Source organism: Melospiza melodia, chromosome 3, assembly GCF_035770615.1.
Source record: "Melospiza melodia melodia isolate bMelMel2 chromosome 3, bMelMel2.pri, whole genome shotgun sequence".
NCBI lineage: Eukaryota > Metazoa > Chordata > Aves > Passeriformes > Passerellidae > Melospiza > Melospiza melodia.
The window spans coordinates 19,334,280-19,346,158 of NC_086196.1; positions in this window are offsets into that span (position 1 = coordinate 19,334,280).

The window sequence follows — 11,879 nt, forward strand, 5'->3', positions numbered from 1 at the left end:
CTATTTTGACACCACTGTGTTTTCTTCATGGGAGATGATCTAGTGAGGTATCTTTTCTAATTTTCTACCAGAGTTCTTTAGACTTCGTTGTAAGGTAGCTCACCCATTATGACCTATGGCCCCCTCAGAATTTCTTATAGGTCCCACTATCCCATTGGTGGAAGCATGTAATGTAGGATATTGAAATCCAGAACTACTGCCAGGAGATACCTTCTGTGAAAGAGAAGCATCAGCATATGAAATGGTGTTTTGATGGAAATCACATACTTGACCATTTTATGTAAATTCACCTTTCAATTAAAAAATAAAACCTACAAAATACAGACATGAATCAGTAGGTCCCTTTCTCATCAAAACTTTGATTGACATAATCACATTATTTCTGTTATTTTCTACAACTCCTGTGATAGCAATATGTATTCATATGCCACAGGGCATACATAGATGATAGTAATAATCAGTAACAATAATCATGTTTCTGATTTCATCCAGTTTCATACTTTTCAAAGCCTACTGTTATCAGCAGCTGAAATTCTGCAGCTGAGGGTTTAGTATTACCCCACAGAGATTAAATCTCACTATAAGTGGCCTTTGTATATGCATGAGTGTTACATTAAAAAGAAAATGTTATCATTCATTTTGAAAGCAGATCATTTAAAATAGCCAAATTAAGAACAAACTAATGAAAGAGAGATTAGTAGTGAATATTATCAATTTTCATAATAAATAAATTTATGTGTAACCAATATACCTGCAAAATATTTCTGACATTCTCTTATCTTTGGCAGATAAAACTTCATGTCTCACAACCTGGAATTTTCATTTCCCAAGGAGCTTTAATGTTTGTATGAAAGGTTCTGTCCTGACAGCAACCTTCAGGCACTTCACTGACATTATCTCTGTGTTACAAAACTTTGAGGAAAACCAGAATTATTTCCCTCATATGCATCAGCTGTGAAAAAACCCCAATAAACTAGCATGCCTAACATATTATGAAGGTTCTTCCTACAAACCAAAGGTGTATATATATGTGTGTGCATATATATATATATGTATATATATGGAAATTAAAACAGAGCTATTTTAAAACATTCCTCCAGATACTAAATATATTTTATGTTGCTGAATTCAAAGCTTTCTGGTTGCTTTAGCCTAGCCTCTGTGGTGCAGCATTGTACTAGCAGCACATTTGTAGAAAAAAAATGCTGTAGGAAACTTGACAAGAAGACTTTAAGAGACTCAGTTGACATCTAGGGAGCTATCATATCTCTAGTGAAATGGTTCTAACTGTAAAACACAAGAAGTCACAAACTTCCCACATTTCAGCTGAGATCCAGACCTTGGGATACTCTACTGTCACAGTATTTAGTCTTTGTTCTTTTTTCTTGCTTGTTTTGGGTTTCCTTTTCCTCTGTCAGTATTCTCCTAAGCGCTTGTCAATTCACAGCCTTATTTTTCTCTACACATCACAGTGATTTTGTTATTTTCAATTCTGCTACACCTATAGCATATCTTAATCCTTTCTCTGATCTATATATACATAAAACAGGTACAAAAACACAAGCAAAAAAACTTTATATTCATATTTCTGTATTCATGCCAGAAATGTTTGTGTGCTCGACCAGTTTCACAGAGATAAACCTGTCATGAAATTTTTCTACCTTGTTGGATTCAAACAACTTTTTTCTGTTTCCCTTTTCTTTTTTTTTTTTTTTTAATTAATCCATCAAGGAAAAAGAAGGAAAAAGGATTAAGTCAAAGTTTGAGATAATAATCTCTGAAAAAGATTAAAATGGAAGTGCTGCTTACAAGTATCAGACTGTTCAGGGATAGGGTTTTGTACAAAGAGAGGATAAATATGAAATATACTCTTTCGTGTTATTTGATTTACCTTCATTGGGATATACGGGAATTAGTTGCTGGAGCACAAGCTGAGTTTAAATTATGTCCTGTGCAAATTAAGCTGTAGTACCTATTGGTGTGGCTGTACAAGTCCAGAATTGTATTAGTTTTCACCTTGCCTGTACTCTCCATCAGAAGTTCAAGAAATGGGATATTTATCAAATTTAGAGACCATTTGACCTTCTTCAAGTTAATACAAAATCATATTGACCTATGGTTGCCAGTATCAAGAGCTAGTTCACTCATTTGATGCCTTCTAGATAGGGATGACCAAACGGTTTGACCCAAGATCACTGATGAGCTACATCCTATTAACCTCCAAAAAAGGAGAGACAAGAAAAGGAAAGAGAAATAGGGGACAAAAGAAGCTTCAAAGTAACAGCTGCATTTGATAAAGAAAATACCAGAAATAAGGTATAATGTCTATATAATTGATCTGCTCATCAGTGACAGCAGTCTGGGGAGAAAGGGCTGTAAAACCATTAGTATTTATCAGTCCCACCAAACTTTAGGACAGTAACCTCCTAGTGATCACATTCTTGCTTTTCCATGCCAGAAGTCAGCTTTGTTCTCCCCTTTGCACAAAACAGGTCTTGCCAAAACCACTGAGACAAATGATCCAGAAGAGGATCTGCAGCAGTTATTTCACTACATCAAAAAAGAAAAAGATGGTTTGAGAAAAAAACTGATTTACATGAGGGATCTCAGAAATGTGATAGTTTTGTTTATTTTTTTCCCAGAATCTTACATCTTAATTTAACATATCAATTATTACATGATTTTTTAGGAGGAGGAAAAACAATGACTTGAATAATTGAATCAAGTCTGGTTGTGGGTGAAGGACTGGGCATTCATCCAAAATGGGGTTTTTTGTTGTTTGTTTTTTTACTTTTTTTTCCTTTGCTTTCTTAATATGCACAGTTAATCACAGTGGGCCAGCCAAGTTTGTCGCAGGAAAACTGAGGTTCTGTGAGGGTGGTGAGGCACTGCCGCAGGTTGGCCAGAGAAGATGAGGATGCCCCATCCTTGGAAGTGTTCAAGGCCAGGCTGGATGCGGCTTGGAGCAACATGGGGTAGTGGAAGGTGTCCTTGCCTGTGGCAGGGGGTTAGAGCTGGATGAGCTTTGAGGGTCCTTTCAACTCAAAACTTTTTATGTTTCCATGATTCTATATAAATTCTGAAATCATTTGTGGCAAAATTTTAGAGTTCCAAGGACCACACATGATTGATTACACAAATGTCCAATAAATAAAAATATGAAAGACTTCATCTCTTGTATTTTCTGTGAATCAAAAAAGGAGCACATTTTCTTTTCTAGATTCCTGGGAAAGTGATAAAATTCAGCTATCTGAAAAGTTTCAAGATTTCAAAGATTTATGTGTTCAAGTTTGAACACATACATTTTTATAATTTTGCTAAAGCAAGAGAATAATTCCCAGGTGAAAATAGCCTAATGTAGAAATGGACTTGTTCTATTTTATCTTGCTAGTGGGGATTTTGAGTTAAAAACATTAAATTTTAAAAAATTTTTGGTTTTTATTTAAGACACTGCTTTTGAGCAAGAAGTTTATCAAAATAGTGCAAAACGAGTCTATTTTACTTCCACTTCATGCATTCCTACTATATGTCTATCTGCACACCCTGAAGGCTAAGTTGACAGTAAATTTGCCTTAATGCATTTTGTGTCAAACAGTGCTGCCAATGTCTGTGTGAGAGTGCTCTGAAGAGAATATTTAGGTGAAAATAGAGAACAGCCTCTCTCTTAGTGCTCCAAAGGAAGCCCTGAAGAACAAAATAGGTCTCTGAGTTAAACTTCTATATTTTGTAGATGATCTGCTGCTACATTTGTACATACAAATAACAAATTTGTGACCATTATTGCCGATGAATTATGGCTTATATTCTATTTGTATCCAAAGTGAATCAATAATTTGCAATGGATCTTTTTGCCAGTTATGAAATCAAACATTATAAAAATATATTCCTACTTCAAAATAGAAATCTATTTGATCAACCTAAATTATATTCCAAATTAAAATAGAGATAATAATCTGTGTTCATTTACTCCTATCAATATACATACTGTAAAATAAATAGAAAAATAGATTCCTGCTCCTGAGAACTTATAATGTGATTTAAGGAATTTTCAGTGTGGCAGCATATCATAGCCCTTCACAGCTCTTTCCAAGAACTGACTCTAGCCTTATCCTCCCTTTTAAATCTATAGAATGCCCCCAAATTCCTTATTATTTTATAAATATGCTAAATTCTGACTTCATTCAATTTTTGTGTCCAGTACCAAAGGAAACCCAGGCATGTTTCAGGTGAAAATAAAAATCCAGTTGTGTTCCTTGTCTGAATGAAGGATGAAATTAGAGTTTCTCCAGGTCTCTGACACCTCTCTGAAGAAAACTTTTAAGGGTCTGTCACCACTTGGAAAAAAACCAGTCTCTGGAAGATTTGGTATTTCAGCAGGACCTCACCAAATTAGCAGGACCTCACCAAATTTTCTTGTCCTTAGGAAAAACATATCGTCATCTCACTGAGCAGATCCTTTTCTCAGGTTCTTATTCAGGATGTACCCATATCTATATTTAATCTATATCTCAATATCTACATCTATCTATCTATCTATCTATCTATCTATCTATCTATCTATCTATCTATCTACCTCTATATCTATATCTATAGCATCTATATCTATAGCATCTATATCTATAGCATCTATATCTATATCTATATCTATATCTATATCTATATCTGCATGAATTTCAGATAAATGAGAAGTAGCCTGCAGGGCTGAGCCACAGGTTAAAGGCTTCCCAGATGATATCCCATTAACAGATTCCAGAGGTTCATCCCTTCCCCTACAGCATCACTTCCTCTCACCAAAACTCACTTTCCAGCAAAGACAAGTAACAATATTTTCTTCCCTTTCAAATAAATATGGGTTCAGAAATGCAAACTAAAAACTGACTTATTTTGCCTGCATAGACAAAACCCTGGTCTGCCAGTGTGCTGTTGTAGAGAGGTCAATATTTCCCTGTAGTGTTAATTTATTTGGAACTGAAAGCTTGGTATAGCCAGTTCTTAAAAAAATTAAGAAAGAATGCCTGTAATGGAAAAGCAATGCATTAGAAGAAATGTTCACCTTCCCATTTGATTCATTTTCTCACTAAAATATGATGGCAAATTCATTCACTTACAGATTAAGTAACTACTGTTAGATTATTATATTAATAATGGTAGTATTTATTATTTCTGTTTATTTTGTACTAATTTTTATTTTTTAAAAAATATACATATTTGAATTCAATGGATAGTTCTTTTACTCCTCCACAGAGACAATTCTACTACATACTGGTTTAGGAGATAAAACCTGTCCAAACTTGTGTAAAGATCAGAGTGTCTTATCTTAAGTTGGATTACTACTCTTGCAGACTGAGACCAGATAAACAAAGCCCTTATATAACTTCAGGGCTGTTGTGATCAATTTGCCCTGTGCACCACTCTGGGGACCATGCTGTTTTACCATCTTGATTGCAATGATAAATCCATCATTATGTTCAGTGCGGTGGAAACAGCTCAGAGCCTTGCCATTTGTGGCAAATCTTTTCTATGGCAGGCTCATAGTAAATCAGTCTAACCTGAGCTGACAATGATTGATTCTGAACAAAATGTCATGAACAATCAAATCCTGTTTTCTCCTTCTTTTAAAGCTGAATGGATTTAACTCCCTAAATCTAACTAAATTCCAAATAAGAGAAAATGGAGAAGGATTGCTTGAGGGTGTTTTCTGTTCTCTGATTGATAATTCTGGGGAAAAAAAAGGGGGAGATTTAATTCACATTTTAGAAATCTAAAGTGTGTGACAAACAATGCACCTGTTATTTACAATCATTGATCATTACTATCATTAAGAGTCAGAAAAACACATATTTTAATCCATATCAGAGTACATGCGTGGGAAGAAGACAGGAAGATTTATCAACTCTCTGAGGCAGGTATTGTTTCTTTCCTTGTGCTTGCCTAAATTCCTCCCATAATGGACCTGTGTTAATGATTGGAGTGCCTGAAACATTTTGTGACACAGACAGCATCAATATTGTGACATGGCATTAGAGTCATCCAGTCAGCCTTTTGATTTATCTTTGGTTGTTTTTTCTGGCCTCACAAAAGTTGTTGGAACGGATCCTGAACCATTATGGATCTTAGGGGGAACATAAGCTCTCCTGGAAATCTGTTTTGATCAAAATCCAACATTTGATTGAACATGGTTAAATCAAATCCTATATTTCATTGACAGAAAATGTACAGAAAAGAACGGAAAACTGTCCTGGCCCTAACTGTCAGCTAAATTTTTTGGAAGCTATATTTAGAAAATAATATACTGTCATGATATCTTTTTAAGCAGCCAGCTTTTCTGGAATAAATGCAGATCGTAAAAAAGACATGAACAGATCTTCTTGCTCTACAATTTGTGATTAAAAAAAAAGAAGGTGGTGTTGAAATAAAATAACTTTGGCTTTTGTGCATACTGAATAGAAAATGAAAATGATACAGTCACTGAAATGATTACCTAATTTATTTGTTTATCAAGAATATTGGATGAAAGAAAGTAAGGGAATTGAAATTAAATGAATTGTAAGCATCTTTCAAATCTATTCTTTTTTCTAATCTACAGAGATCAGACACTTTGGAGAGGCAATCAGCTTCAATGTGAGGTAGAACAAACAGAAGCATCTTCCAGCTGAGACAAAAGGCTTTGCAGAGCTCGTGTTTGTGAGGAGATGTGAAAAGAATAGCTTAAACTGACTATCAGATATTTTTATATTCTTTTGGAGGAGTGGGAATTTTTCAAATATAGTATGTGAATATCATGCTTGTCAAACTGAAACACAAGCAAAACTTGCTATAGCTGGGATCTTATTCTTTCCACAGCCCTACTAATACAACTGCCTCTGACCTGAATTAAAATCTCTATTTCTATTAACACTTTTTAAATCAGAATTACTAGAGGAAAGGCAGTTCTGCTTCACAGAGGATTTAATTATATCATCAGGTTCTGATATTCAAAACTTAGTTTAGTTTTAATTCAGAACAAATCCCAAAAATTCTTGGTGACAGAAATAGTTCAAGGGTTCTTAATACAAAGAAAATTCACTCTGAGGGACTGAACCTGGGCTGCAGTTTCTGAAAGCCCTGGGATTTCTGGATTAGAGGCAATCTTCCTGCTTGGCTGCCTCAGTGACATGAAGCTTCATAGTCTGCTCTCTTCAGTAAAACAAACCAATAGCCACATATATGACTTCTCAAGAAAGCAGAGATGTTTGGAAGATGCCTGTCAGGCAAGTTCCTAATACTTAGCATCTAAAATAACTGCTATTAAATTTAACTCTCTGTGGGCTTTTTCATGACATTCCCAAGTAAACCCTTTTCTTTTTTCCCCAGATATTTTCCAGTCATCATTAATCAGTCCATTATTGGCTATTGCCCACAATATCAATGCAGCACAAACCAGAAGGGGTTTGTCAAATGAGGCAGCTGATGCTGAGGACCTCTGTCCACACCACATGGGGTGGGGTATTCAGGAAGCTGATTTGGCCTCACTGTAGTTTGCTTGTGGACAAGTATTCTTCTGTTTCATTAACCCAAGTGTAATCTTATTTCAGATTTCCTTTCTGAGAACCAGCACTCCTAATCCAATTAAAATCGTGGGGTAAATGCTCCATCTAGAAAGGGTTAAATCATGACTTCTGGCCTCACTGTGTGGAGATATCCTTCATGTCCTCCAGCTTGGCTGCCGTTCAATACTGTGCCAAGTAATTACTTTTAGAATTGTCCAAAACTTTGCCAGGTGGCAGTGAAGGTTTAGCCTTCCTCAAAAAGTTACTGTGATGCAAATTCAAGCCTAAGCCATTTGACACCATTATTCCTGCATGGATCCCCTTACAGAGACAATAAGTAGACATTAACTAATCAAAGATTTTTCACCTTAAATCCAGTGACAGTGAACAAAACACAAGAACAGTCATGAGGAATTAGGTGGAGTGTGGCATGGAAAGTTTTTAATACAGAGTTTTTTTTTACAGGGGGCAGTCAGAAAAAGACATAAGGTAAACAAAGTGACTCAGAGCTGACTTTCAGTTGTTCACATAGGTACTTAATATAATTTGAAACCAAACTTCTAGTTAGTTCATGTGAAATTTTTCAAACATTCTTGTGAAAGTTTATTGGAGAGAATTTCAGTGGGTCACCATGCTTCACATTAAGGAAAAAAAAAAACAAAAATACAAAACAAACTAACCAGGTTTTCATCTGGATTAAGCACAAGTGGTTGCCAGAAGGAGCTAAGAGCCTAGCAAAATTAAACCAGAAATTATAAATATGTACAAGTAACAGAAGTAGCAGTGTAATAGCAAATATTGGATCAGCCAATGAGCAGCAAAAAAAAAAAAAAAAAAAAAAAAAAAAAAAAAAAAAAAAAAAGCACAACACTTTCAGAACTGACAAAATACTTGTAAGAGTAGACTTCAGACAAATTCACCCCATCCAAGATCTGGTAGCATTTTACTGGAAGGCATTCCACTGTTTATTCTGAAATACCTAAGGTGCCAGCCTCTGCTGATTATGCTACAGGAAAGTAGATGAGCACTGAGTCCACACATTATACCACATTCACATTAATGAAATAATTTTGTACTTCTCTTCAAATATGAATATAATATTAACATAAAAAATAAAGTTTGTGTCGACATTTCGAAAGATTTTTTTTCTGACCTGTGCTGAGGTCATTAAACATGTAACATTACACCTATACTAGCAAAATAAACAGGGCCAGGGCTAAGGCCCATGGCCCATACAACAGGACCTGACTGTTCACCCTGCTAAACTGTTAATCCATCCTGGCCCAACTTTCCAGAGGATGAACAAGCAGACTCACATTAAACATTGGGCCAAGATCCAAGTCTGGCACAGGTGGGACTATTCCAGCAATGTTTGGGAGGATAAGGATATTTTATTATGCAGTTCAATTTGGGCTGTGTCACTAAGCTTCAGAGCTAGAAAATATTGCCTTGCACATTTTATTGATTAAAGATTATAGGTGTATGAATTACACTGAATCTTTTCTTTTTTTTTCTATAGCAAATCTCATCCTTATTTTTTCTCAAGTATATTACTCCCAGAATTGAAAAATCCATTGCTGACATAATTCTATGTATATGAACAGTCTCTGTGTTGACACACATTGGCTCCTATGCTACATCTGTTCTACAAAATCACAGAAAGTGCCCAGTTCCAGAGATTACCCCACAATTATCCATATAGTCAGATTACCAGTACTGCTGTAAAGGGGTTCTAAAACACAGTCTTTGCTTCCTAAAACTGTTGGGCAATTGTTGGATGAGGATAAGTATCTTCATGGATGTGAGTTTTGCTTGACTGTTTCAGTCAGAGTGATCACTGGGTTCTTTTGCTGGCTGTAATAAGAGTAGCTGATGGGTAGGTGTAGATACACAGTCATAGAGCAGTGCTAAACTGACTCACTGCCTTCCTGTGGAGCAGACTGGAAGTGTCTAAACTACACAGTCCTTGTCCCTGGGCCAACAGTGGGCTACAGTGGCACCTGCAGAGCCCTCATGCATGATTATGATTTAATGTGCTTTTCAGTACAGAATGTCAGAAATAACACAAGGTCTGTCTCAACCCAGCAGCATAATACTTTTATTGCAGAGAAGATGACCCTCTAGGAAACTGCATGACAGTGGCTAAAGGAAGGTGCCAAGGCTGTGGGGATAGTATTGAAGGAAGATATTGGGCAGAGAGCACCAAACATGATGCAGTTTCATCCTTGTCATCTTGGAAGAGCAGTCTCTGGAGTCTGCAGTCAAAGACATCTTTGCCTCTTGGTGAGACTTAGAACAAGTGATATAAATCTCCAAGGGGAAAAGACTGTCTTTGCTCCCTCATGGTCTTTTATTTAGCAGCGTGGATTCACTCAGCATGGTTTCTACAGCTGAAATACACATACGTGTTTTCAAGATTAGAAAAGCAGTGATTTATTATCTTTTCACATGCAATTGCCTGTAGGATGAACAAGAACAGCTGTTCAGTAGTGTGGAGCAGCAATACACAATAGTTTGCTGCAGGGTAGGAAAGGGAGGAATTCCATAATTTGATTTGGTAGGGGAGCTTCTATCCACAGAAGTGGCCAAATGTAGGTTTATTCAGGAAATCTTTGTCTCACTGCGAGAAGTGCTATTGTCTCTTAATTACTATCACCGATAGCCAAGTCCTTAATATTACATCTGTGATGATAGGCAGCATTCTCCAGAATCTCGCAGAGGCATTGTCTGTGTTCTGGCACAGGTGATGCAAGACCATCCCAGAATAACAGCACCCTCTTCTGATCAGTCCTGAGATTCTTAGTTTTCCCACTATCCATCACTGTCAGCTCCCATTACTGCAGTTTCTGAGATCCATCATTTCCCAGCACAGTGCAGTGCACTACAGAATGCTACGGGAAATGTAAGCATTCCCACAAAAAATGTAGCTTCCTCTTTTTATACTGAATAAAGTGTAAAACAACATGCAAGGTCACACACAAGCAGGAATTATACTCACAGAATTGCAAAGGCAGAAGGATGGAGCTGACTCGTGAGTCATTGTGTGAATTCTTTTGAACATATAAATATTTTCCTCTGAGCCTTCCTGCCTCAAGGTTATTCAACTTCACTACAGCTAAACAAACCTGGTCTGATGGTTGGCTGTGCTGCTATAAAATTATTGTCAGTTGACAACCTATGCACACTTGCCTTGTAGAGGACACCATTCAGGAGTACATTATTCAAAATCAGTGGCAGGCACAGGCAAACCTGGAATATATTACATTTTAGGTTAGACTTCCAATCAGTGCCACCACATTTTCAACATCAAGCATTCAACAGTCAGTACATGTGAAAATTAAAGTTGCATGCACAAATCTGTCCTCCCTTAAGTGTTCTTCAGGCCTCTGAATTGCCTACAAGCAATTGCATGTGAAAAGATAATAAATCACTGTCTGTCTTAGGTGCCTTAGGAAAAAAATAAAAGTACCCTTTAATAAGATGATCAAACCTGAAGGTTTGAGATTTGCACTTGAGGTTATATATGCACAAGCTGTCTCATCACATAGAGAGCAGAGTAAGGAGCTCTAGAATTATGTCAAGACTTGATGAATCCTTTTGACAGAACAACATTGCTTAATCCTGGCTGCTCCACATTAGAGATCACTTTCCAGATTGTGCAGCTTTTAGAAGAAGCATATTAAGAAGTGAGAGAGGCACACAGTTAGCTGAAGCAACTTAATGGAAAAAAGCAAAACTTGAACTTATGCTCTTGTCATTATCAGCCCAGTCTCCCTTCCGTATGAACACACAGTATTGTTTAAATGAGGAAAGAGCAGCTGGAAAGGAACCAGTTTTTCATGATCCCATCTGGAGCTTCATCCTTGTGGCATACTTAAACAAGATGCTAGGTTGGTGCAGGGGCAGGACTGATAGGATGCTGACGGATTTTTGCAGACAGCCTTTAGCAAGCTCTAGTGAGGAAAGCACAGATGGAGAATAGTGATTTTTGGCAGCTAACAATTGAGCCAAACCTGAATGGATCGCAGATATGAAGTGAGTAAACGCATCTCCCTGACCCCAAGACCATATTGACACCAAAATTCAAATTCCTTTTATGAAGGAGAGAAACATTCAACTATCTGAAAACACCAAATACAAACAAACAATTGTGTTTATTTTATAGGTTGTAAAATATCATCCAGATTCTTATGCATACTGAAGTCAGAGATAGATATGACTTTCCAACCAAAAAGTATGTGAAACCTTACTTTTCCTGTCAAGTACCACATATTTCCATAAGCAGCTCAATGGTATTTCAAGAACTTGATGCCTTCCCAGAAATAACAAACAATTCAAAAGCTAGACCTC